The following is a 23,818-nucleotide window of genomic DNA, read 5'->3' as shown; positions in this document are numbered from 1 at the left end:
ACTTTATACAATTCTTCGTCTGCCAGAGAATTTTTAGTGTTTGCCAGACACCTGGCAACACTTCAGTTCTGTTAGTTTGTTGATGTTTGGCCTCCATGACTGAGCAGTTGAAACCTTCAGGATTGCAGCGAGGTGAGCATCAGATAGTTGTGTTCGGTATTTTGACTTGTTTATGTTCATTGTGGAAAAAAGTGATGCTGCCTCCATGGCTGACTCTGCCTGGCAACTAATGATGATATCTCTGTCCCTCTACCTCAGCCAATGGGAGCTATGGGGGGCAGCGCCTAAAGGGGACATTGCCGGCAGCGTCTGCCTGCGTCTCTCCTCCGCGGACCGCAGTGGTGAGGTTCTCGGGCCACAGATGGCCCGTGGGCCGGGAGTTTGAGACACCTGGCATAGAGAGTACACGTATAAAGTTTGCGGACAATACCAAGCTGGGAGGGATTGCAAGTGCTTTGGAGGATAGGAGTAAAATTCAAAATGATCTGGACAAACTGGAGAAATGGTCTGAAGTAAATAGGATGAAATTTAATAAGGACAAATGCAAAGTACTCCACTTAGGAAGGAACAATCAGTTGCACACATACAAAATGAGAAACAACTACCTAGGAAGGAGTACTGTGGAAAAAGATCTGGGGGTCATAGTAGATCACAAGCTATATATGAGTCAACAGTTGAGTTGCAACACTGTTCCAAAAAAGGCAAACATCATTCTGGGACGTATTAGCAGGAGTATTGTAAGCAAGACACGAGAAGTAATTCTTCCGCTCTACTCTGCGCTGATTAGGCCTCAACTGGAGTATTGTGTCCAGTTCTGGGCACCACATTTCAGGAAAGATGTGGACAAGCTGGAGAAAGTCCAGAGAAGAGCAACAAAAATTATTAAAGGTCTAGAAGACATGGCCTATGAGGGAAGATTGAAAAAATTGGGTTTTGTTTAGTCTGGAAAAGAGAAAACTGAGAGGGGACATGATAACAGTTTTCAAGTACATAAAAGATTGTTACAAGGAGGAAGGAGAAAAATTGTTAACCTCTGAGGATAGGACAAGAAGCAATGGGCTTAAATTGCAGCAAGGGCAGTTTAGGTTGGACATTAGGAAAAACTTCCTAACTGTCAGGGTGGTTAAGCGGTGGAATAAATTGCTTAGGGAGGGTGTGGATTCTCCATCATTGTCCAACCTGCTCTTAAAAATCCCCAAACACCTGTCAGGGATGGTCTAGATAATACTTAGTCCTGCCTTGAGTGCAGGGGACTGGACTAGATGACCTCTTGAGGTTCCTTCCAGTTCTATGATTCTATAGTCCCTGTTGCAATTAGTTTTTATAATCTTAAAAAAAGACAAGGCAGATAAAAATGACAGAAATTAAAAAGAAAAGTATTTGAAGTGTTGTTAGGCACACATGTTGGTTGAAATTTGAAAGCTATACAAATAATTTGGCCATAGAACTCCCATTGAAATTAATAGGAGCTGTGTGGCAAAATCCTGCAGTTAGCTTTGAAAATATCGATCCTTTTTACTGCTTTGTTTAACCTCTTGCCTATTAAAAAATGTTTAGAAGTAGACTAAAATTAGTCTTTTATTTATTTATTTTGTCAGTGTTTCTTTGCTCTGAAAAATAAGGCATGTGAACAGATAACACCAAAATATGAAACTCTTGCAGTTTCAAAATTTCATATCAGCATTTGAAAAATCTACTTTAATTGGAAGTTCTTTGTAGAAGAGAAAGTCTTTTTGTTCTGTGTTTGTACAATGCCGAGCACAATGTTGTCCTGGTCCATGGCTCGGGCTCCTAAATGCTGTGATAGAACAAATAATTATTATACACCTTTGTGTTTTATCACTTCACTTGAAAATGTGCCTATTCTGGCAGATACTTAAAACATTATGCACATGGATTTACTCTCTCTGTCAAAAAGGACACCATAATCCTACTTGTTGGGGTATGTGTCTGATCCTTATGTGTATCTTTATTAAAGTGGTTTTGGAAGTATGTCTCTAGTCTAAGGTAAGACACTTGATCACAATCAAAACTGGAGCACCAGGTCTAATAACTGGATTATTGTTATACCAATAAAATAAAAACCAGCAGGATCTTATTAAAGGGGAAAAGGCAAAATACCACATTTATTGTGAATACAGAAAGAATCATAGTAAGCAGTTAGTTATAGCTATAACATTCCATTCAATCTCATATTTATTCACACATTCATTCATACACACACACACACAGGTTCTGCAAGGTTGTTATCATAGTTACCAGCCTTGGAGTTGCTCATGCCAAGCCACTGGCCAGGTGGCCTGGACATGAGGAGGGAGCAGGGCCTTGTCAGATGCTCATCTGATGCTCCTGGAAGTTGGTTTGCAGAATCAGACCCCAAAGTTCTCACTTTCTAGAGTCCATTTTTATAGGAATTTCTTCCTATGCCAGTCTATGGGAATTGCTTCATCATGCTGTTGCTGAATCAATCAGCAGATGGCACGTTTCTGACGGCCCCGTGCTGCTAGATGTTATCTTGTTCTTTGGTTCTCTCATTCTTGAGGCTGTTGGGTGAATTCCAGTCTGCCCTCCGGGGGTCCTCTGGTTATTTCCACTTGACTCCTTCTTCAGCCGATGGACACTGGATTCTTAGGCTGGCACCTCCCTGATCATTCAGTTGTTATCCACACCAACCATCCATCCACATACATCCTCTATCTCTATTTTAATCACAATTGTTAACAAAGCAAGATGAATACAATAAAAGGGCAGGGAGTCTCTGGGTACTGTTTCTGTTGTTACAGAGTATTGCTTTGAGTCTCTCTCTCTGTGAGTAGTTGTTGTTACAAAGAATTGCTTTGAGAACAGACTCTGTCTTAGAATGTACTAACACAATTAGCAGCTTGCAAGTTTCACACGTAGAGGGAGAGAAACAGTACCAAAAACCAAGAGACCTCTTAATTAGTAATACTCTGGAATTTAAACTATGGGGAATCAAACTCATTTGTGATTTTAATACAGAACTTCTTTAATATGATCCAACATAATAACTGGAATATAAAAACCTCAGGCATAGAAAGAACCTTGTTTGGTCCAGAATAATGTGGCCCTTATAAAAGCTAGGCCTGTATTTGGGATGTAGATGGGATTCAAGATACCACCACCTAACCTTAAGAGAATTTTTTGCAGCTCCTTCTGTATAAGGAGGATTGGCTCCACTTCATATCAGCTAGTAACAGACTTGAATCCAGCTGCTTCTGGGGAAAAAAAAGATCAGCTTCAGAGAAGTATACTTTGGAGTTGGATGTCAGAAAATGGCTGTGGGCATGCATAAAGATAAACTTATCTCTTGGACTGTTCATATATGGTTAGTGATAAGAAACACTTTCCCCTAAATGCATTTCATGGTTCGAGGGGGAACTCTCAGACTGCTGTGCTCAGCAGAATCATGCTGGCTTTATTTTATTATAATGTCTTATGTTTATTTAGTGTTTTTCATCCAAAACTACTGCATAAGCATCACCCCAACATACTATACCTGGGATACAGAGCAGCAGCCAATTCCCCGTGCATTGCACAACAATAGCAGGAGGACAATTTGAGGCAGGGAAACCAGGGCAATCCCTTATTCTTTTTATAAAAATAAAATAGAGTTTCATGGGGTTTTTTATGTCTACATAGAGCAAACAGGATCTTTGATTTTTGAGGTCTCATTTGAAAGACCTTGCATACCTACACTCACTATCCTGTAGTGAGCTACCTTGTATCCATAATTTATTTAAGTTAGAAGGCTGAGTCACGTCTGTCAAGATCTGAAATACCGGGGCCAAGTGTTTTGCTTATTAGAAACCCGAGTCTTAGAACACCAGTCTATCCCTTTCCTTTTAAATGGCTCTCTTCAACTCATACTTAAATTTTAACATTTTAGTCACCTATTGTATCCTTAACATTCTTAAAGAAATCTCCTTTCTTTAGAAAGCAGTTTTCACTGATTTTTAGATAAGTTTTCAAATATATACAACAGAAGCCTCCCTGTTTCTTGAAATTTCCTTGGTTTTGAATCATGCTGTTCATGCCCATTTAAAATTAAACAGCCTATGCCAGCACATTGTTGTCTGACTCAATTTGCGGGGAGTCTGTTTTCTAGCCCAACTGCAGTGTAGATGGGGGCCACAACCATTATTAAATTGTGGTAGGGAATCGTATGGTTTATGTAACTGGCAAAGTTATGGTTTATCTTTCTATATATACATTTTGTCCCTGTTTAGTTAAACAGGTGCAAACCCCTAAGAGAGGCTTATTTCAGTTTAGTTTAAACCTGTTCCTAATCAAAATAAACCAGAATAAACCTATTTAAACCAAAATAAGAGTATCTACAGCCTTTTGCACCAGTTTAACTAAATTGGTTTAAAACCACACTAAATTAAACTTGTGCATCTCTGTAGACATGCACTTTGTCTTGGTGTAGATGAGGCTTTAATTGTTTGTACTCTCTTACTTAAATTTGATAATTAGGCTGCATCTTGGTTTTGTTATCCTTTCTTGTATTAAGAATCCTGGAGTTTCTCTTCCTACTAAGAATAACATAAACAATGGTTTTCATTTTCAGTATACTTTAAAAACACAAACTAACATACCCTCATGGTATTCCTGTGAAGTAACTACTATCTCTATTTTAAAAGATAGGGAAATTTTGGAACAGAGGACAATGGTCTTATTTTCAGAAGTTCCCCCATTGGCATTAACTGTAAATGAGGTTGTGGATTCTCAGAATTTCTGAAAATCAGGCCTCAGGCGACTTAACACAAAGGGAGTCAATGGTAGAGCTGAGATTACAATTCTGGAGTTCCTAAAAACCAAGTTCTGTTCTCAGAGCATCGTTTCATATTTGAAAACTCTAACTTTTGCGTGAATTACCTACTGAGAATGTACAGAACCACTTAGTCTACAGGATTAACCAAACCTGAAATAGCAAATTACCAAGGAAAATGTTTGTGTAATAGCCCAATTTCCCCAAAATGTTACCATCAACAATTACAATTTGAATCACTGCTCTTGGAGAACACTGTGTACCAATTCATGTTGATTTACCATATTGGTATAAATTGCAGGTTTTATACTTTCTGTAGATTCTTCAAAAAGTGTGAAACATGTCAACATGCTAATTTTCTGCTCCAGTGAGATCCTCCACATGAACAGAAGTGTTGGTTTGTTTTTAGTAATTAGTACACATTTGCCCAAAGGGAAACTGTTTCGCAAAGATGTTTTGTGAATCGTTGTGTTTTAACAGCTGGCATTTGAAGGGAGAGCCTCATAGAGTGAAGAGAAGAAGTATTTGATAGCAATTCCAAAGATATAGACATGCACCATATGATTTTATTGGGAATTAGTGCTAACCTAACTTTAGTTCAAAGCATTAAAGGATGAGAGTGCCTATGAATTAAATTGTGGGGGTGGAAGTGAAGTAGTGAGAAGTTACAAGAACGCTCTCAGGTTAAAAATCTTATTAGAACAACAACATATATTTAACCAATGTTACTAAACACCAGGCTGCAACTCTTAAGAGGTGCAGCTCAGAATCTCCTCCAACACCAGCAGCAGAATGAAATATACCAGAATCTGGTCAGTTTCACTGGTCTTGTTTATAGTGTTTAGAACAAGCAGGAGTGAATCCCAAAAGGCCCTTGTAATTTTCATTCTTTTGCTCTGGATACTGTCAGCAGTGTACTTGGACTTTCAAAAGCTTTTGATAGTCCCTCACCAGAGGCTCTAAAGCAAAGTAGGCAGTCATGGGATAAGAGGGAAGGTCCTTTCATGGATCAGTACCTGGAGATAGGAAACAAAGGGGAGGAATAAGTGGTCAGTTTTCACTGGAGAGGTAAATAGTGGGATCCCCCAAAGATCTGTACTGGGACCTATGCTGTTCAACATATTCATAAATGATCTGGAAAAATGGTTAAACAGTATGGTGGCAAATTTTTCAGATGATACAAAATCACTCAGGATAGTTAAGTCCAAGGTAGACTGCAAATTGTTACAAAGGGATTTCACAAAAACTGAGTAACTGGGCAAGAAAATGGTAGACGAAATCAGTGTTGATAAATACAAAGTAATGCATATGGAAATCATCATCCCAACTATAGATACAAAATGTTGAGGTTTAAACTAGCTGTTACCAGTCAAGTAAGAGATCTTTGAGGCATGGTGAATAGTTGTCTGAAAAACATGTGCTCAGTGTGCAGCAGCAGGCAAAAAAGCTAACAAGGTTAGGAACCATTCCGTAACAGATAATAAAACAGAAAATATCATAATGCCACTGTATAAATCCATGATACACCCACACTTTGAATGCTATGTGCAGTTCTGGTTGCCCTACGTAAAAAAAAGATACATTAGAACTGGAAAAAGTACAGAGAAGGGCAACAAAAATGTTTTTAGCTGTATGGAACAGCTTCCATATGAGGAGAGATTTCCAAGCTGAACCGTTTCAGTCTTTTTAAAGAGATGACTGAGGAGGGATGTGATAGAGGTCTGTAAAATCAAGAATGGTGTGAAAAAAGTGAATAAGGAAGTTTTATATAATCCTTCACATAACACAAGAACCAGAGGTCACTCAATGAAATTAATAGGTAGCAGGTTTAAAACAAACATAAGGAAGTACTTCTTTGCACAACGCACAGTCCACCTGTGGAACTCATTATCAGGGGGATATTGTGAAAGCCCAAAGTATAACTGTGTTCAAAAAAGAATTAGGTAAGTTCATAGAATCACAGAAATTTAGGACTAGAAGAGACCTCGATAGGTCATTTGGTCCAGTCCCCTGCACTGAGGCAGGACTAAGTATTATCTAGACCGTCCTTGACAGATGTCTTTCTAACCTGTTCTTAAAAACCTCCAATGACAGAGACTACACAAGCTCCTTAGGTAATTTGTTCTAGTGCTTACCCTCACAATCAGGAAGTTTTTCCTAATGTCTAACCAAAATCTCCCTTGCTGCAGTTTCAGCCCATTACTTCTTGTCCTGTCCTCAGTGGTTAAGGAGAACAAATTATCACCTTCCTCTTTATAACTACCTTTTTGTGAACTTGAAGACTGTTATGTTTCTTCTCTTCTCCAGACTAAACAAACCCATTTTTTTCAGTCTTTCCTTGTAGGTCACGTTTTCCAGACCTTTAATCATTTTTGTTGCTCTCCTCTGGACTTTCTCCAATTCTTCTGCATCTTTCCCAAAGTGTGGTGCCTGGAACTAGACATAGTACTCCACTTAAGGCCTTATCAGTGCTGACTAGAATGGAAGAATTACTTCTTGTGTCCTGCTAACACATCCCAGAATGATGTTATGGAGGATAGGTCCGTCAGTGGCTATTAGCCAAGGTGGTCAGAGGTGCAACCCCATGCTCGGGGTGTCCCTAAACCTCTGACTGATAGAATCTGGAACTGGATGACAAGGGATGGATCACTGGATAATTGTTCTGTTTGCTCCCTCTGAAGCATCTTGCACCAGCCACTGTCAGAAGACAGGATACTGGGCTTGAGGGACCACTGGTCTGACACAATATGACCGCTCTGATGCTCTTATGTTCTTAGAGGCTGAAACGCACTCAGTCCTCTTCCTATTCCCTGAGGATGGGGGGAAGGAAGAGCATAGCGCTGTTTTTTAAACTAGTTAAACAATTCTTATCAACACTAATGAGAGACATGCAAAAATTATACCTCTGTGCCCCACTGGGATTCAGCAATAACAGCCTTTGTTTTGTTTCTGAAACTGAGTGCAGCTCTCTGGATACTGTGGTCCAGATTCTGCTTTCCCCAGTGTGCATCAGGAGTAAGTCCACTGGAGTTGCACTGGTATCAGTGAGAGAATGAGGTGCTGCATATGTAATAGCATTCCTGGCATATGATTCTTAACATAAATAACATAATGTATACAGAAAAAGATTAAATGCAGGTTGAATATAATAGGTAAGATGGTGTTTTTGTTTGACTTCTGGCATTAATAGAGGTTTCTTTTCTTTTTCTTTTTTGGTAAAGACCCTTAAAGAGGAAAATATCATATACTGCACTTTGAATTTTAATTTATGTATGATAGCACATTTAAAAACAAAAAACAGACCTATTCTGGGATTTCTTGTGTGAATTTTACAAGCAAAATTTTGTGCTTTGAAAGGAATATTTATTTCTGAATAAGCTACTTATGACACATGGTTCTCCTTGTAGTAAAGTCATGCACTGCCCAAAACCTCAGTGCATGTAAACGTATTTGAGGGAAATTAACTGCTGTTCCAGTGTCGTGTTTTATGAAAAATGTCCTTAGGTATTACAAAGGGAGTATATTTACTTAGGGTTATGTTCCCATCTTCGTTTGTGGATGTTCTTCTGAGTAACTCCCATTAGTACTACCTTCTCTTTTAATGTTGGCACTTATTAATAAAAGGGATCTTGCTCAAGCTCAAACTCCCTTTGAACTCAAGTCAGCCCTTGACTTCAATGGGAGTGAGGTCAGGTCCTTAATCCTTTAATACAGGCTTTTTGAGAAACTTTACCAGGTCCAGCAAAAAAAGGTTTGCCCTCACATAGCAAAACCACCAACGTGCAGAACTCCCTCACCCATACAGCAATATACATATTGCAGACAGATGCACAATCCCATTTGTAAAAAGAAAAGGAGTACTTGTGGCACCTTAGAGACTAACAAATTTATTTGAGCATAAGCTTTCGTGAGCTACAGTTCACTTCATCGGATACATTCATGTAGCTCACGAAAGCTTATGCTCAGATAAGTTTGTTAGTCTCTAAGGTGCCACAAGTACTCCTTTTTGCGAATACAGACTAACACGGCTCCTACTCTGAATCCCATTTGTGCACCCTGGATGCATTCTCCCCTACATGCTTCACAGCAAACTCTCTCCTCCTCTCTCTGAAACACAGGCTTCACACCAGTCACGCTCTCACACACAGCAGACAACCACACAGCCTTGCTATTTATTATCTACTTAGTACCCCCTGGACACAGTCACCATTCCTTTCACACATTGTTCACCCTCAGCTTATCAGTTCTCTCTTCTGCTTCAACAGCAGTTTCATACCCTAGCATCCCACAGGGGGCAGGTGCCACACCTCTCTTCCTGGCTGCTCCGTTTGCATTGCTATTTCAATCCGTTCTATCACCTCTTCAGCATAAGCGAAAGGACAAATGAAATTAAGCTGAATGGAAGGAGACTGGGCTTGGAGATAGGGTGGCACAGCAGGCGTGCTCTGGGCCTGGTCTCATTTGAGCTGGGGTGAGGAAGAGAATGATATTGACTGGCCCCAGGAGAGGTGGAGTTTCATTCTCCATGGGCCCTAAGGTAAGGGAAGTCCAAAGAGCAAAGATTCAGCAGGGGGCACTGTAGTTGCTTCTCCATTCACTCACCTGCTGAAATAGAGTTGAGTTCATCCAAGAACATACAACGTGCTTAGCACTTAATCTTTTTCTACCCTTAATTTCTGGGACATTAGGGAGATTTTGTTCTTTATGCTGAGATTTGTCCAGTAATGCAGCAAAGAATCTTATTTTTTTTTTTCCTGCCCAAGATTAATTCCTCAAGCATATCTGGAAGGACCCAGAAATAGTTAAAGAGCGATTAACCCTCACAGAACAGAACCTCAGAGGATGATAAAGGGGAAAGTAGTACAGTAGATTTGTTCCTGGGTGGGTTTTTTATTTATTGTCTAACTCTAGGTGAAATATTTTGCATGTTCAAGGTGAAATATCAGGGAGGATATATAGGTACTTGAATGGTAAAATAGACTGACATGTGTGACTGAATGGAAAAGCTACAAGTAAAATACTTGTAAAATACTCACAAACAACCCTCACAGTGAGCAGTAGATATACTCATCTTTCCCCCACTCCTCCTGCCCCTTTGAAATGTCCTTTAAAGCAAGAACAATGTTTGAAAGGAAAAGATAGGCATTTCTTCCATGGTGCTATTACTTGACCCTTATCTGTGCTTCATGAAGCAAAAGGTACAGAATCTCCTTTAATCCCATTTCATTCTTAACAATATATAAAGATGGATGTTTTGCTGGGTTCAATGGACTAACTTAATTAACTGACAGATTTTATGTGGAAAGTCTTAATTCATTTAGTGACAACTGAGTCAGACAGAAGCTGACATGCTTCTGTAGTTTCTGCTCACCACTACTTTCTGAATGGTTCTTGCAATATTATTATACGTTTGGTGTATTATTTGTTTGCTTGAAAACTGTTACATTTGGACATAGCTTTAATATAGGTCCTTGAGCATTTGTATTTTGTTGTATTTTGTTTGCACTATGTTGCCATGTGGGACTTTAGGCTTTCATTGTCTTGTTAATTCTTTTTTTAATATGCTATTTTTAAAACACATAATTAAAAAAATTCTAACAACACTGTAATGTTGTTTTGTGATCTTCTCTTTCATTCTTTTTTTTTTCCCCTGAGGAATGAGGAAGGATGGCGATGGGATAAAAAAGTGTCGGAGTCAAAGATGAAAATTAATGCTTAATACTCTTACAGTAACAATTCTTTGAGTTTTGCTGGGGTTGGAAAACAAGACTTTTTTGGGATCTGGAGTGGAACCTCAATGAATCAAAATTAGAGAATTAGAAATTTTCGCAAGTGTTTTTAACCTTCACTATTCACAGTTCACTATTCACAGTTGCTGGGTTACTAAAAGTGAAACAGAAATACTGAATATTGGTTGGTTCATTTCCTCTTATTAGTATCCAATTTGCAACACAATTCTAAGGCTCTCTCTACACTGACTGTGTTTACACTAGCATTTTCTTAAGTGTCCCATGACTGCACTGCCACCAGTGCAGCTTCACCAGAGGAAGTAAGTGGGACTAATGGTGTAGACGAACCACTGCTATCTAAACCTGCTTCGAGCAGTTCTGGATAGATGACACAATGGTTCAAATTCCAGCAGATACTGGTATCCTTCCTCCAGAACTTAATATTTAATTGAAAAGTAAGGGGCCATATTGTCTCCTGGCATAAATTCAATACCTTCAGTGGAGTTAGTACGGAATTTGACTCCAAGTCTCTAGCCCTTACATCTGTGAAGAAATCTACCAAGCGTGAACTCAGTGTGCACTGTGTGGTGCTGTCTACCTGAGTCTTCAGATGCCTGGAAACAATAACTGCCAGAGAAATGTGATCTGCTCCATTCATCCGAGTGGGTAGGGGACTGAAAACCTAATTATGCTGATCTCCACAGACTGCTGTGAGCATCATCTCCCCTTGGCATCACGAGTGGATCTTTGAGTATAGCCAGAATTTGGGAGCGTACCACCGTTTTTTGTTTTTTTTTCTGAATCAGCCTAATATTAGGTAGATTGACAGTTGATATCTTTGTAGTGTTGTAGTAGCCATGTTGGTCCCAAGATATTGGTGAGACAAGGTGGGTGAGGTAATACTGTTTCTTGGTAAAAGAGACAAGCTTTTGAGCTACATAGAGCTCTTCTGCAGGAATCACACATATTGAAGGAGAACCATTCAAGATAAAGTGGGCCAGTTAACATTTCTGAAGTCATAACACACACACAAAGCGGGGGTGTGTGTGTGTGTGTGTTAATGGATTACAGTGTCTTTAATTGTGATTTTTAGTGTGTAGCAAAGTCATGAATTTAAGCTCCCAGGCTCATCTTTTGAAGGTGTTGTGTAGGTTTCCTTTGAGGATTGAGAGGTCAGATATGGAGTGATCATTTTGCAAAAAGTGTTTTTTCTTTTATCAGTTATCTGTGTGACTTCATTTGAGAGGATGGTGAAATGGATTAAAATACCCATAAACTGTTAGTCCCCAAACCTTGACTGGTGTTGAAAATCTTTATTTTCCTTTATTGTGAAAGAAACTCTACAGTGTATGTTTTCTTTTCTTTGCCTCATTGCTTTGCTCAGCACAATCTTTTATGACTTCTTTCCTTATTCCTACAGTGCTTTGCTGTGCTAGTGAATCTGATTGTTTAACAGTGGAGCAGTGACTAGGGGAATGTCTGTACTGCAATCCAAGGTGTGATTGCAACTCCGGTAGACATAGCATTTTGAAAAATAGCACGATAGATGTGGCAACAGGGGGTCCTCGATGTGCGTGAACAGCCTGAGCTGAAGCCCGTGACGCCACACCTAAACTGCTATTTTTAGTAATATTTGCCTGTGTCTATCTGGGCTGCAGTCGCATCTTGGATTGCAGTATAGGCATTCCCTAGATTGCTATCTTCTGATCTTTTGCAACTGGCAGGTAGAATAAAATGAGGAAAAACAAGCACACATAACTGTTTCCAGGCTGAGCATTGCCAGAATAAAAAGCTTGCAGCAGAGCTGTGAAAAGTGCATGGATTTGACATGATTTGGGGCTGTGATTAAAAATACTCCAGAAGAATGAATGGAGACAGAAATTGTTAGAAACACACATTGCCATAGGGCTGAGATTTTTCAAAGGTGCCCAGGGGATTTAGATGCTCAGTTCCCATTAAAGTTAATGACTAAAGGTCTTCTCTTTCCTCTGTTGAGCTCTTTTCTTATGGTAATAATGATCTGCATTGGTAGGCACTTCACAGAACAAACACAAATACACCGTCCCTGTACAACCTAAGGCACCAGTTGTGCAAGTTTCCACCCACACGGAGCCACATAAGTCAGCTTGTAGGTGCAGGCTCTTACGTCATAAGCTCTTTGTGAAAGGAATCAGTAGAACTGGGGAAGTCCCAGGGGCTCCACATGGATGTAAGAGTCCATTTACAGGAATCAGAGCCTAATGTTATGCGTGGTGTGACAAGTAGGGACAATTAGAGGACAGAATGGAATGGGATGAGTAAGGACAAAGGTTGTAGTAGTAGTAATAGGTCGTTACTGAATTTAGGTATGTGCACATCCTGTTCATTCAGTGAAAAGTGTTATCTTTTTCTTTTAAGCTATTTTTTGACTCTCTTCTTGTGGGCAGCATGGAAGAAGTGGGTCTGAAGGAGAGATCTGAATGAGGGGAAATTTGTGATCTCAGACCAGAGCACAAAAAGGTGTACAAAAACACATGCAGATGGTGGTTGGAGATGTTGTAATATAGGTATCCTTATCAATGCACTGTCCAGCTGAAAAATGCTTCTCTGTGTACAGCAATTTCTGATTCAGGGGAGAGAAAGTGGATCATACTATTGAAAAACAAGTTTGTGTTCTTTTCATTGCAAAGGAACAAGTGGGAAGGTGACCTTTTTTCCTAATTGTGGTCCTCTGCATTTGTACAGGTAACGTGAAAGACTTTCTTCTTAACACCATTTCTAGCAGGGAGTGAGAAGATTTTCAAAAACACAAATGAGAATTAGGCATCCAGCTTTCATTGGCTTTCAGTGAGACTTTTTCACTAACTACTCTTTGTGCATTTGAAAATCTCCATCCTTAACATTTCAAAGTGCACAAGGTAGACAGCAGTATAGGTGCTTAAAGTTTATTGTTTTACTGTAATTGTTAATTAACTGCTAGCATTATCATCTTGATGGCTACTGTTCTGTTCGGAGCAATAGTATTTAAGAGTCTGGAAGAAAGTTAGAAAATGATGACCAAATTTAATTAAAAAAAAATAAAAAAGTAAGTGAAATGTATGATAGGAAAGTAGTGGTCTTTCAAAGAACTCCTCCCTCAAAGCTCTCCAGAAGTCCTTTAACTGAGGTCTGCTAGCATGTGGAATGCTCTCCTAAGTAGAGTAATGGAAGCCCTATTACTGGGGATATTTTAAAACAAGACTGAGCGAAGCAGTACAAAACATATAATAGAGAGCAATGCGGAAATGTCTGGGCTATAGAGAAAGGTACCATCTTGGCTAACTTTTCAGATTCTAAGTAGTGACAACACACTTCACTAATGAAACCTCACATTAGAAATTCTAAATCAGTGGTTTTCAACCTGTTTTCACTTGTGAACCCATAAAAAAAATTTGAATGGAGGTGCAGATCCCTTTGAAAATCTTAGACGTAGCCTGCAGACCCCCAGGGATCTGCGGACCACAGGTTGAAAACCACTAACAAATGCTCATTGGCTGAGTGAGGGTAAGACACTGTTGCCAACAGCTTCTGAAATCTGCCTTTTCCAACTTAATTCTTTTAGGGCCATTGCAAACACCACAGCTTTAAAGATTATACATTTTTATAAACTGTAAATTTGTGATCAAATAAATTCCCTATGCTAAAAGTTCTTTTCTGCTTCCGCGCCTCATCAGTTTTAAGTGAGAGCCACTTCCTAGCCTAAGCTTGTTGAATAGACAGATGGGACAATGAGCATGAATAGGTTTTTAGAGCCCTCTCCCTGTACCACTTGTCCTTCAAGACCTCATTCGTCTCTGTTGCTGGCAGCACAATTGGGCCTATCTTCCCTTGACCTTGATATTTTTCTACCTCCTGAAGGAAAACAAACAAACAAACAAACACACAACTGAAAATGGCACAGATGCCCATGGTATGAAGGGATTGCGCCCAGGATTATGCCTCTTTATTACAATTGCAGTTGGAACCCCTAATACTTTTGAGTGACATCGAAGGGGCTGCAATTCTTATCTGTAACTAAGGGCTTGTCTACACTGGCAATTAGCAGCGCTGCAACTTTCTCGCTCGGGGTGTGAAAACCTCCCCCCCGAGCGCAGCAAGTTTCAGCGCTGTAACGCGCCAGTACAGACAGTGCCCCAGGGCTGGGAGCCGTGCTCTCGGCGCTGGGAGCTACACCCCTCGTGGAGGGGGGTTTTTCTAGAGTGCTGGGAGAGCTCTCCCAGCACTGCGCCACAACCACACAAGCCATGTGAAAGCGCTGCCACGGCAGCACTTTAGCATTACCAGTGTAGACTAGCCCAAAGGCGGCAGTAAGCGGTCAGAGTTCATCTTGTCTTCATTCTTGTTCGTGGAGCTCAGTTCTTGCAGCTGTTTGTTCCTGTTGGTCGCAACGCCAGCCACTGACCATTATCTCCGCTTCCTTTCCACTTATAAAGTTAGTATTTTCTTAACAACTCTAGTCTCTTTTTACTTTCAGACACCTGCCTGCACTGCAGCATTTCAGCCCCTCCTTTGTGCTGTACACCATGGAGTTCTCTTTTCCTAAAGTAGACCTGGGCAGACCGCTCAAAGTCAAACAGCAGAGCAGACTAACTTATGGGACAACAGACCAGGCTCATTCGGCCCCAAGGAGTTATCAGGTTTTTCATATTCTGATCTCTTTGGTATTCTAAAAATGCGGTGTTAAACAAATTGATCAGGCTACAAAGAGAGAAAGGAATCATAGAATCATAGAATATCAGGGTTGGAAGGGACCCCTGAAGGTCATCTAGTCCAACCCCCTGCTCGAAGCAGGACCAATTCCCAGTTAAATCATCCCAGCCAGGGCTTTGTCAAGCCTGACCTTAAAAACCTCTAAGGAAGGAGATTCTACCACCTCCTAGGTAACGCATTCCAGTGTTTCACCACCCTCTTAGTGAAAAAGTTTTTCCTAATATCCAATCTAAACCTCCCCCACTGCAACTTGAGACCATTACTCCTCGTTCTGTCATCTGCTACCATTGAGAACAGTCTAGAGCCATCCTCTTTGGAACCCCCTTTCAGGTAGTTGAAAGCAGCTATCAAATCCCCCCTCATTCTTCTCTTCTGCAGGCTAAACAATCCCAGCTCCCTCAGCCTCTCCTCATAAGTCATGTGTTCTAGACCCCTAATCATTTTTGTTGCCCTTCGCTGGACTCTCTCCAATTTATCCACATCCTTCTTGTAGTGTGGGGCCCAAAACTGGACACAGTACTCCAGATGAGGCCTCACCAATGTCGAATAGAGGGGAACGATCACGTCCCTCGATCTGCTCGCTATGCCCCTACTTATACGAAGGTGAACTCGCTGTATGTTTCAGTGTGGTCAGCACATTTTGCATTTTTCAAAGGTAATATCTCCTTGAAATGTGCCTAGGAGGAGAGGGGTGGATTCCTCCTCTTTGAAAAGGGTACAAGGGGTATGGTTGAATGTTAAGCTTTGCTGTTAATATATTGTACCCAATGAGAGTGCTGTGACTTGCATAAAAAGGGATTGGAAAGAGGCTCTCCCTGCTTGAAATTCTCCAAAAAGTTTGAGGGGACTGAATGTAAATATATGGGTGACTGGCTGCCTCTGAGACATACTATTTAGATTTATTTAGTAATGGTCTATCTCATAGAACAGAATGGAGTGTGGTAGCTCGCAGTGCTTTTTGCCAAAAACCTTAAAAGACAAACAATAAGCCAAGATCTGCTCTCTGGTACACCTGCACAATCCCATTGACTTTGGTAGAGGTTATATGGTTCCAAGTGTGAGCAAAAGGTGTCTCTTTGTGTTGAAATTACACCCCTGCTCTTTCTGATCTGAATTGCCTCTGGGGAATGGAGAGGTCTGTTGTTCTGTCCATGCCATCTCTTTATATTGTCTCTAGGTTTGAAGCCTCCCTAGATAAGGGGTTGTCTCAGTGTTTTCCCCAGGAATTGAAATTATGGGAGTGTCGGAATATTCAGGGGTGATGAGGGCCGATGAGGGTTGAGACCATGAGGGTGAAGATGGGCTGTATGGTTTTACCATAGTAAAAACTGAAAAATGTTTCACAACCATTTTATTAGATTTAATTCGTGTTTTAAAATCATCACAAAAATTAAAGTTGGCTAGTCAAGCCTACTATGAAGCACTACCTCTTCCTCCTTCTTGTTTTCTTGTTGTAATTTTGCACTGTTTGGTGTCTTCTTGTGTGTCCGTTACTTCCAGTCCTTTGTGATATGCCCATGATCAGGCAGAAGGCGACTTCTTTCAGAACACAAAGTTCTATTCAGTGAGGAAAAAGAACGCTCAACTGTAACTGTGACTGGGAGTAGCAAGAGATGAATTCCTAGTTCTTTCATCCCAGGAGACATAGCACAAAGATCGGGTCGAGCCACTAGCAATGATAAAGAAGTTGAAGTTAAATCTTCATTTGTTTGTCTTATGATATTCCACTCTGTGTTCAAAATTTTCTGTTCTGTCCTGGTCACATGGCAGCCCCATTGCTGGTAGTGCTTCACTCCACTGAACTGTAGGTGTTTTATAAGAGAGGCATCTGTAAAAGCTATGTAGAGGTTGAGTAGAATCCAGAAATCACTATTGTAGATTTGTAAGAATCAAGTCTGTGTACTTTTTCATCTGGCTTTACAAACACTTCTTGTCCTCTTCATTTAAGGAGTCAATATAAGTACCTTCATTAGTCAACTTCTGACCTGAAGTCTTTGCTTCTTCCAGTATATTTTCAATGGATATCTCTGACTGATCCAAGAGTAGCTTCTTTTGCTGGACAAAGATCTACTACTGTTGTAGCAAATGCCTGGATGACATTGTTTTATGACCCAAGGGGTTTCAACAGTAGACTTAAAAGAGATAGAATGGCTATAGTCTTCTCTGAACTTAGTAACAAAAGTAGTCCACCAGCCTCACTACTTAGATCTGTGCTATCTTGGTGGATACTTTCCAAAGCCAGTAATAACGGTTGCAGTAATTTTAAGACAACAGCCAAGAATTGCTCTTGAGAAAGCCAGCAGGTTTTCCCAGGTTGGACTAATTTGAACTTCAATCCCAATGTATCTTCTTTTTTTTTTGGAGACGTTAGGTCCTTTTGGACTCTTGCTGGAAAAAAGAGTATAAAAAAACCATTAAATTTATGGCTTTTTAATGTCTTCTGGAGATTCTGGAGCTCGTACTAGCGCTAGCTGGAGTAGATGGCCTCTGCAGTGTGTATAGGAGAGATTAGGGTTACACTTTTCTCTGACAGGTTTCAGAGGAACAGCCGTGTTAGTCTGTATTCGCAAAAAGAAAAGGAGTTCTTGTGGCACCTTAGAGACTAACCAATTTATTTGAGCATGAGCTTTCGTGAGCTACAGCTCACTGATGAAGTGAGCTGTAGCTCACGAAAGCTCATGCTCAAATAAATTGGTTAGTCTCTAAGGTGCCACAAGTACTCCTTTACTTTTCTCTGAGCAAAGCTTGTACTCCACTATGTCTTCAAGAGAAGTTTGTAGCTCAATCAAATGTACAAGGAGCCATCTGTTTGGGGTTCAATTTACAAGCATTTAACTCTTCTAAGATGTCACAGATGCAGCCGATGTGTCTTCTATAACCTGAACATCTAGAATGCATCTGCTGGCCTACCGCAGACATCAAAATCACATACACAATGATTTAATAAAAAGAAAAGGAGGACTTGTGGCACCTTAGAGACTAACCAATTTATTAGAGCATAAGCTTTCGTGAGCTACAGCTCACTTCTTCAGATGCATATCGTGGAAACTGCAGCAGGCTTTATATATACACAGAGAATATGAAACAATACCTATTCCCACCCCACTGTCCTGCTGGTAATAGCTTATCTAAAGTGATTTCCAGCACAAATCCAGGTTTTCTCACCCTCCACCCCCCCACACAAATTCACTCTCCTGCTGGTGATAGCCCATCCAAAGTGATAACTCTTTACACAATGTGCATGACAATTAAGCTGGGCTATTTCCTGCATAAATCCAGGTTCTCACATCCCCCCCACCCCCATACACACACAAACTCACTCTCCTGCTGGTAATAGCTCATCCAAACTGACCACTCTTCAAGTTAAAATCCAAGTTAAACCAGAACATCTGGGGGGGGGGGGGTAGGAAAAAACAAGAGGAAACAGGCTACCTTGCATAATGACTTAGCCACTCCAAGTCTCTATTTAAGCCTAAATTAATAGTATCCAATTTGCAAATGAATTCCAATTCAGCAGTTTCTCGCTGGAGTCTGGATTTGAAGTTTTTTTGTTTTAAGATAGCGACCTTCATGTCTGTGATCGCGTGACCAGAGAGATTGAAGTGTTCTCCGACTGGTTTATGAATGTTATAATTCTTGACATCTGATTTGTGTCCATTTATTCTTTTACGTAGAGACTGTCCAGTTTGACCAATGTACATGGCAGAGGGGCATTGCTGGCACATGATGGCATATATCACATTGGTGGATGTGCAGGTGAACGAGCCTCTGATAGTGTGGCTGATGTTATTAGGCCCTGTGATGGTGTCCCCTGAATAGATATGTGGGCACAGTTGGCAACGGGCTTTGTTGCAAGGATAAGTTCCTGGGTTAGTGGTTCTGTTGTGTGGTATGTGGTTGTTGGTGAGTATTTGCTTCAGGTTGCGGGGCTGTCTGTAGGCAAGGACTGGCCTGTCTCCCAAGATTTGTGAGAGTGTTGGGTCATCCTTTAGGATAGGTTGTAGATCCTTAATAATGCGTTGGAGGGGTTTTAGTTGGGGGCTGAAGGTGATGGCTAGTGGCGTTCTGTTATTTTCTTTGTTAGGCCTGTCCTGTAGTAGGTAACTTCTGGGAACTCTTCTGGCTCTATCAATCTGTTTCTTTACTTCTGCAGGTGGGTATTGTAGTTGTAAGAAAGCTTGACAGAGATCTTGTAGGTGTTTGTCTCTGTCTGAGGGGTTGGAGCAAATGCGGTTGTATCACAGAGCTTGGCTGTAGACGATGGATCGTGTGGTGTGGTCAGGGTGAAAGCTGGAGGCATGCAGGTAGGAATAGCGGTCAGTAGGTTTCCGGTATAGGGTGGTGTTTATGTGACCATTGTTTATTAGCACTGTAGTGTCCAGGAAGTGGATCTCTTGTGTGGACTGGACCAGGCTGAGGTTGGTGGTGGGATGGAAATTGTTGAAATCATGGTGGAATTCCTCAAGGGCTTCTTTTCCATGGGTCCAGATGATGAAGATGTCATCAATATAGCGCAAGTAGAGTAGGGGCTTTAGGGGACGAGAGCTGAGGAAGCGTTGTTCTAAATCAGCCATAAAAATGTTGGCATACTGTGGGGCCATGCGGGTACCCATAGCAGTGCCGCTGATCTGAAGGTATACATTGTCCCCAAATGTGAAGTAGTTATGGGTAAGGACAAAGTCACAAAGTTCAGCCACCAGGTTAGCCGTGACATTATCGGGGATAGTGTTCTTGACGGCTTGTAGTCCATCTTTGTGTGGAATGTTGGTGTAGAGGGCTTCTACATCCATAGTGGCCAGGATGGTGTTATCAGGAAGATCACCGATGGATTGTAGTTTCCTCAGGAAGTCAGTGGTGTCTCGAAGGTAGCTGGGAGTGCTGGTAGCGTAGGGCCTGAGGAGGGAGTCTACATAGCCAGACAATCCTGCTGTCAGGGTGCCAATGCCTGAGATGATGGGGCGCCCAGGATTTCAAGGTTTATGGATCTTGGGTAGTAGATAGAATATCCCAGGTCGGGGTTCCAGGGGTGTGTCTGTGCGGATTTGATCTTGTGCTTTTTCAGGAAGTTTCTTGAGCAAATGCTGTAGTTGCTTTTGGTAACTCTCAGTGGGATCAGAGGGTAATGGCTTGTAGAAACTCGTGTTGGAGAGTTGCCGAGCAGCCTCTTGTTCATATTCCGACCTATTCATGACGACAACAGCACCTCCTTTGTCAGCCTTTTTGATTATGATGTCAGAGTTGTTTCTGAGGCTGTGGATGGCATTGCGTTCCGCATGGCTGAGGTTATGGGGCAAATTGGATACTATTAATTTAGGCTTAAATAGAGACTTGGAGTGGCTAAGTCATTATGCAAGGTAGCCTGTTTCCTCTTGTTTTTTCCTACCCCCCCCCCCCAGATGTTCTGGTTTAACTTGGATTTTAACTTGAAGAGTGGTCAGTTTGGATGAGCTATTACCAGCAGGAGAGTGAGTTTGTGTGTGTATGGGGGTGGGGGGGATGTGAGAACCTGGATTTATGCAGGAAATAGCCCAGCTTAATTGTCATGCACATTGTGTAAAGAGTTATCACTTTGGATGGGCTATCACCAGCAGGAGAGTGAATTTGTGTGGGGGGGTGGAGGGTGAGAAAACCTGGATTTGTGCTGGAAATCACTTTAGATAAGCTATTACCAGCAGGACAGTGGGGTGGGAATAGGTATTGTTTCATATTCTCTGTGTATATATAAAGCCTGCTGCAGTTTCCACGATATGCATCTGAAGAAGTGAGCTGTAGCTCACGAAAGCTTATGCTCTAATAAATTGGTTAGTCTCTAAGGTGCCACAAGTCCTCCTTTTCTTTTTGCGAATACAGACTAACACGGCTGTTACTCTGAAACCAATGATTTAATACTTGATGCTTATTTGCATTCATCAGCCATGTATGCACATATTTTGAATATGGTGAGAGAGTTCTTCATTTTTTCAACTGCTGAGTCTTTCATTGTTGCACCGCATGCTTCTAGAGAGTCAGCTGAATTTTTTCAGAAAGATAGTGAGCATTTGCCAGTCTTGTTTGAAACCAGTGTCCGACTTCAGGATTAACAAATGACAATGCACTTAACGTTGGCCTCCAGTTTGTAGTGTGTGGTATCTTTTGTTTAAATAGAAAGTATGGTGCAACAGCCATGTTGGTTCACGTAAACTGAGTTGTGTTTCCAGCATTCTTAACAGCCTCATTAAGTTCTTCTAAAATTGGCTTTGACGGTGGCTGGCTTATAAGGCTTTCTGCATGTTGATGCAGTCCAGAGGCATGGTGTTCTGCAGCCTTTTCATGTAGGCTGTTAGTATTGGCTTAGCTGATCAGTCTGGCAAACCAAGCTCCTCCACTTTTACTATATAAATCCATGTTATGCCCACATCTTGAATTCTGCTTGCAGGTCTGGTCACCCCATCTCAAAAAAGATATATTGGAATTGGAGAAGGTACAGAGAAGGGCAACAAAAATTATTAGGGGTATGGAACAGATTCCATAAGAGGAGAGATTAAAAATACTAGTATCAGGGGATAGCCGTGTTAGTCTATATCCACAAAAACAACAAGGAGTCTGGTGGCACCTTAAAGACTAACAGATTTATTTGGGCATAAGCATAAAAAATAATCTGCCAACAGACTCCTTGTTGTTATTAAAAAGAACATGAATAGGAAAAAGACTGGGACTTTTCAGCTTGGAAAAGAGACAACTAAGAGGGGATATGATAGAGATTTATAAAATCTTGACTGGTGTGGAGAAAATGAATAAGGCAGTGTTATTTGCCCTTTCACTGAACACAAGAACTAGGGGTCACTGAATGAAATTAATATGCAGCAAGTTTAAAACAAACAAAAGGAAGTATTTCTTCACACAATGCACAGTCAACCCGTGGAACTTTTTGCCAGGGATGTTGTGAAGGCCAAAATTGTAACAGGGTTCAAAAAAGAACTACGTAAGTTCATGGAGGTTAGGTCCATCAATGACTATGAGCCAGGATGGGCAGGGATGCAACACCAAGCTCTGAGTGTCCCTTGCCTCTGTTCGCCAGAAGCTGGAAGTAGAAGACGGGATGGATCACTCAATGATTCCCTGTTCTGTTCATTCCCTCTAAAGCACCTGGAAGACAGGATACTGAGATAGATGGACCATTGGTCTGACGCAATATAGCTGTTCTTACATAAAAAATAATTATAATAAAGTTTAGTACAGAAACTCCCCAAGATAATGACCTCTTGAGATAGCGATGATGTGAGATAATGACCTTGGCAAATAATGCATTTCAAAAATCTTGCCCTACTAGGAAACATATATTAATATAAGTTTCCCAGTCACAAATCTATTCCGGAGTGAAGTCACGAAAACATAGTTCAGTGCTCTGGCCGCTGTTGTCTGTCGTGCCACTGTTCACTCTACCACTCTGTCCCCAACGGCCCTGCACTGTCATCTTCTGCTGCTACCTGCCACTGTGACCTCTGTGAGTCGGTCTCTTGAGGGTCCACCCAGCTGTCAGTGGGGGAACCTCACTACTAGTGCAAGCTGGGCTGTCTCTTCCACAGAAACTCTGTCTCACAGCTGGTCTAAGCACTTAGACCTGATTATCAGTGATTTCAGCTCTAGTGCTCACTCATGAAGACTAATCGTCTCTCTCTCTCTAAGCAGGAGAGAGGGGCAGGTCAAATAGTGCCTGTGACTTAGGCAGAGCCCACACCACCAAGCAAAACACCTGTGCCCCACCTTCTCGCTCGCTCTCTCTCTCTCTCTTCACTAGGATCTGGCATCCAAACCTCCTGCTTAGGGAGTGCAGTTCAGTTGAGGGTGACCAGTGCTTAATTTGTAATGAAAGAGGTGCCGGGGCTCAAGCAAATTTGTTACTTTCATAGCTGATGTGACAAGCCCAGAGGTCCCAAGGCGATGAACTGCCCAGTCTAGAGGTGCTGGAGCTCACTGTATATGCTTTTAAAGTGCGTACTAATGTTTCAATTCAAATTTCCAACCAATGACTAAATTGGCAACACTGCATGTAACTTGGGGGGTGGGAGATTGGGGAAATTTGGGGGGGGGTGTCTAGGGAAATCCCTGGGTTGTCTACAGACAAATTTGCACCAATTCAGGTAACTTCCACTTCTCCCACCGCAGTGTAAATACTGGTATTTTGGTTTAAGGGTGGCTTATTTTGGTTTGAGTATACCTTATTTCAGCTTAATTAAAATCTGTTCCTAATTAACTTAACTAAACTGAAATAAGCCTCCATGAAAAACCTATTGCTCCAGTTTAACTAAATCAGTTTAAAATTGCACCTTAAGTTAAGCCAGTGCAACTTCGCAATTAGACAAGACCTAAGCATAAGAATAGATAGCTCCTGTATTGTATATTAACAAGCTACTTTATAAAATTCTGTATATTGCCCTTTTTTGACCTGATTCAAATCTCTCTCTGTCAGGGGGCCCAGCCAAGAATGGAGCAATAAGATTAGCAAGCAGTTTAGCAGCTCTCATTATGCAAGACTGACTTACTAAACGCTAGAGAGATCTGTACTTATGTCAAGAGAATTTATATTTTGATT

The sequence above is a fragment of the Lepidochelys kempii genome, chromosome 16 (assembly GCF_965140285.1).
Source record: "Lepidochelys kempii isolate rLepKem1 chromosome 16, rLepKem1.hap1, whole genome shotgun sequence".
Taxonomy (NCBI): Eukaryota; Metazoa; Chordata; order Testudines; family Cheloniidae; genus Lepidochelys; species Lepidochelys kempii.
Note: the sequence above shows the minus strand (reverse complement) of the source record.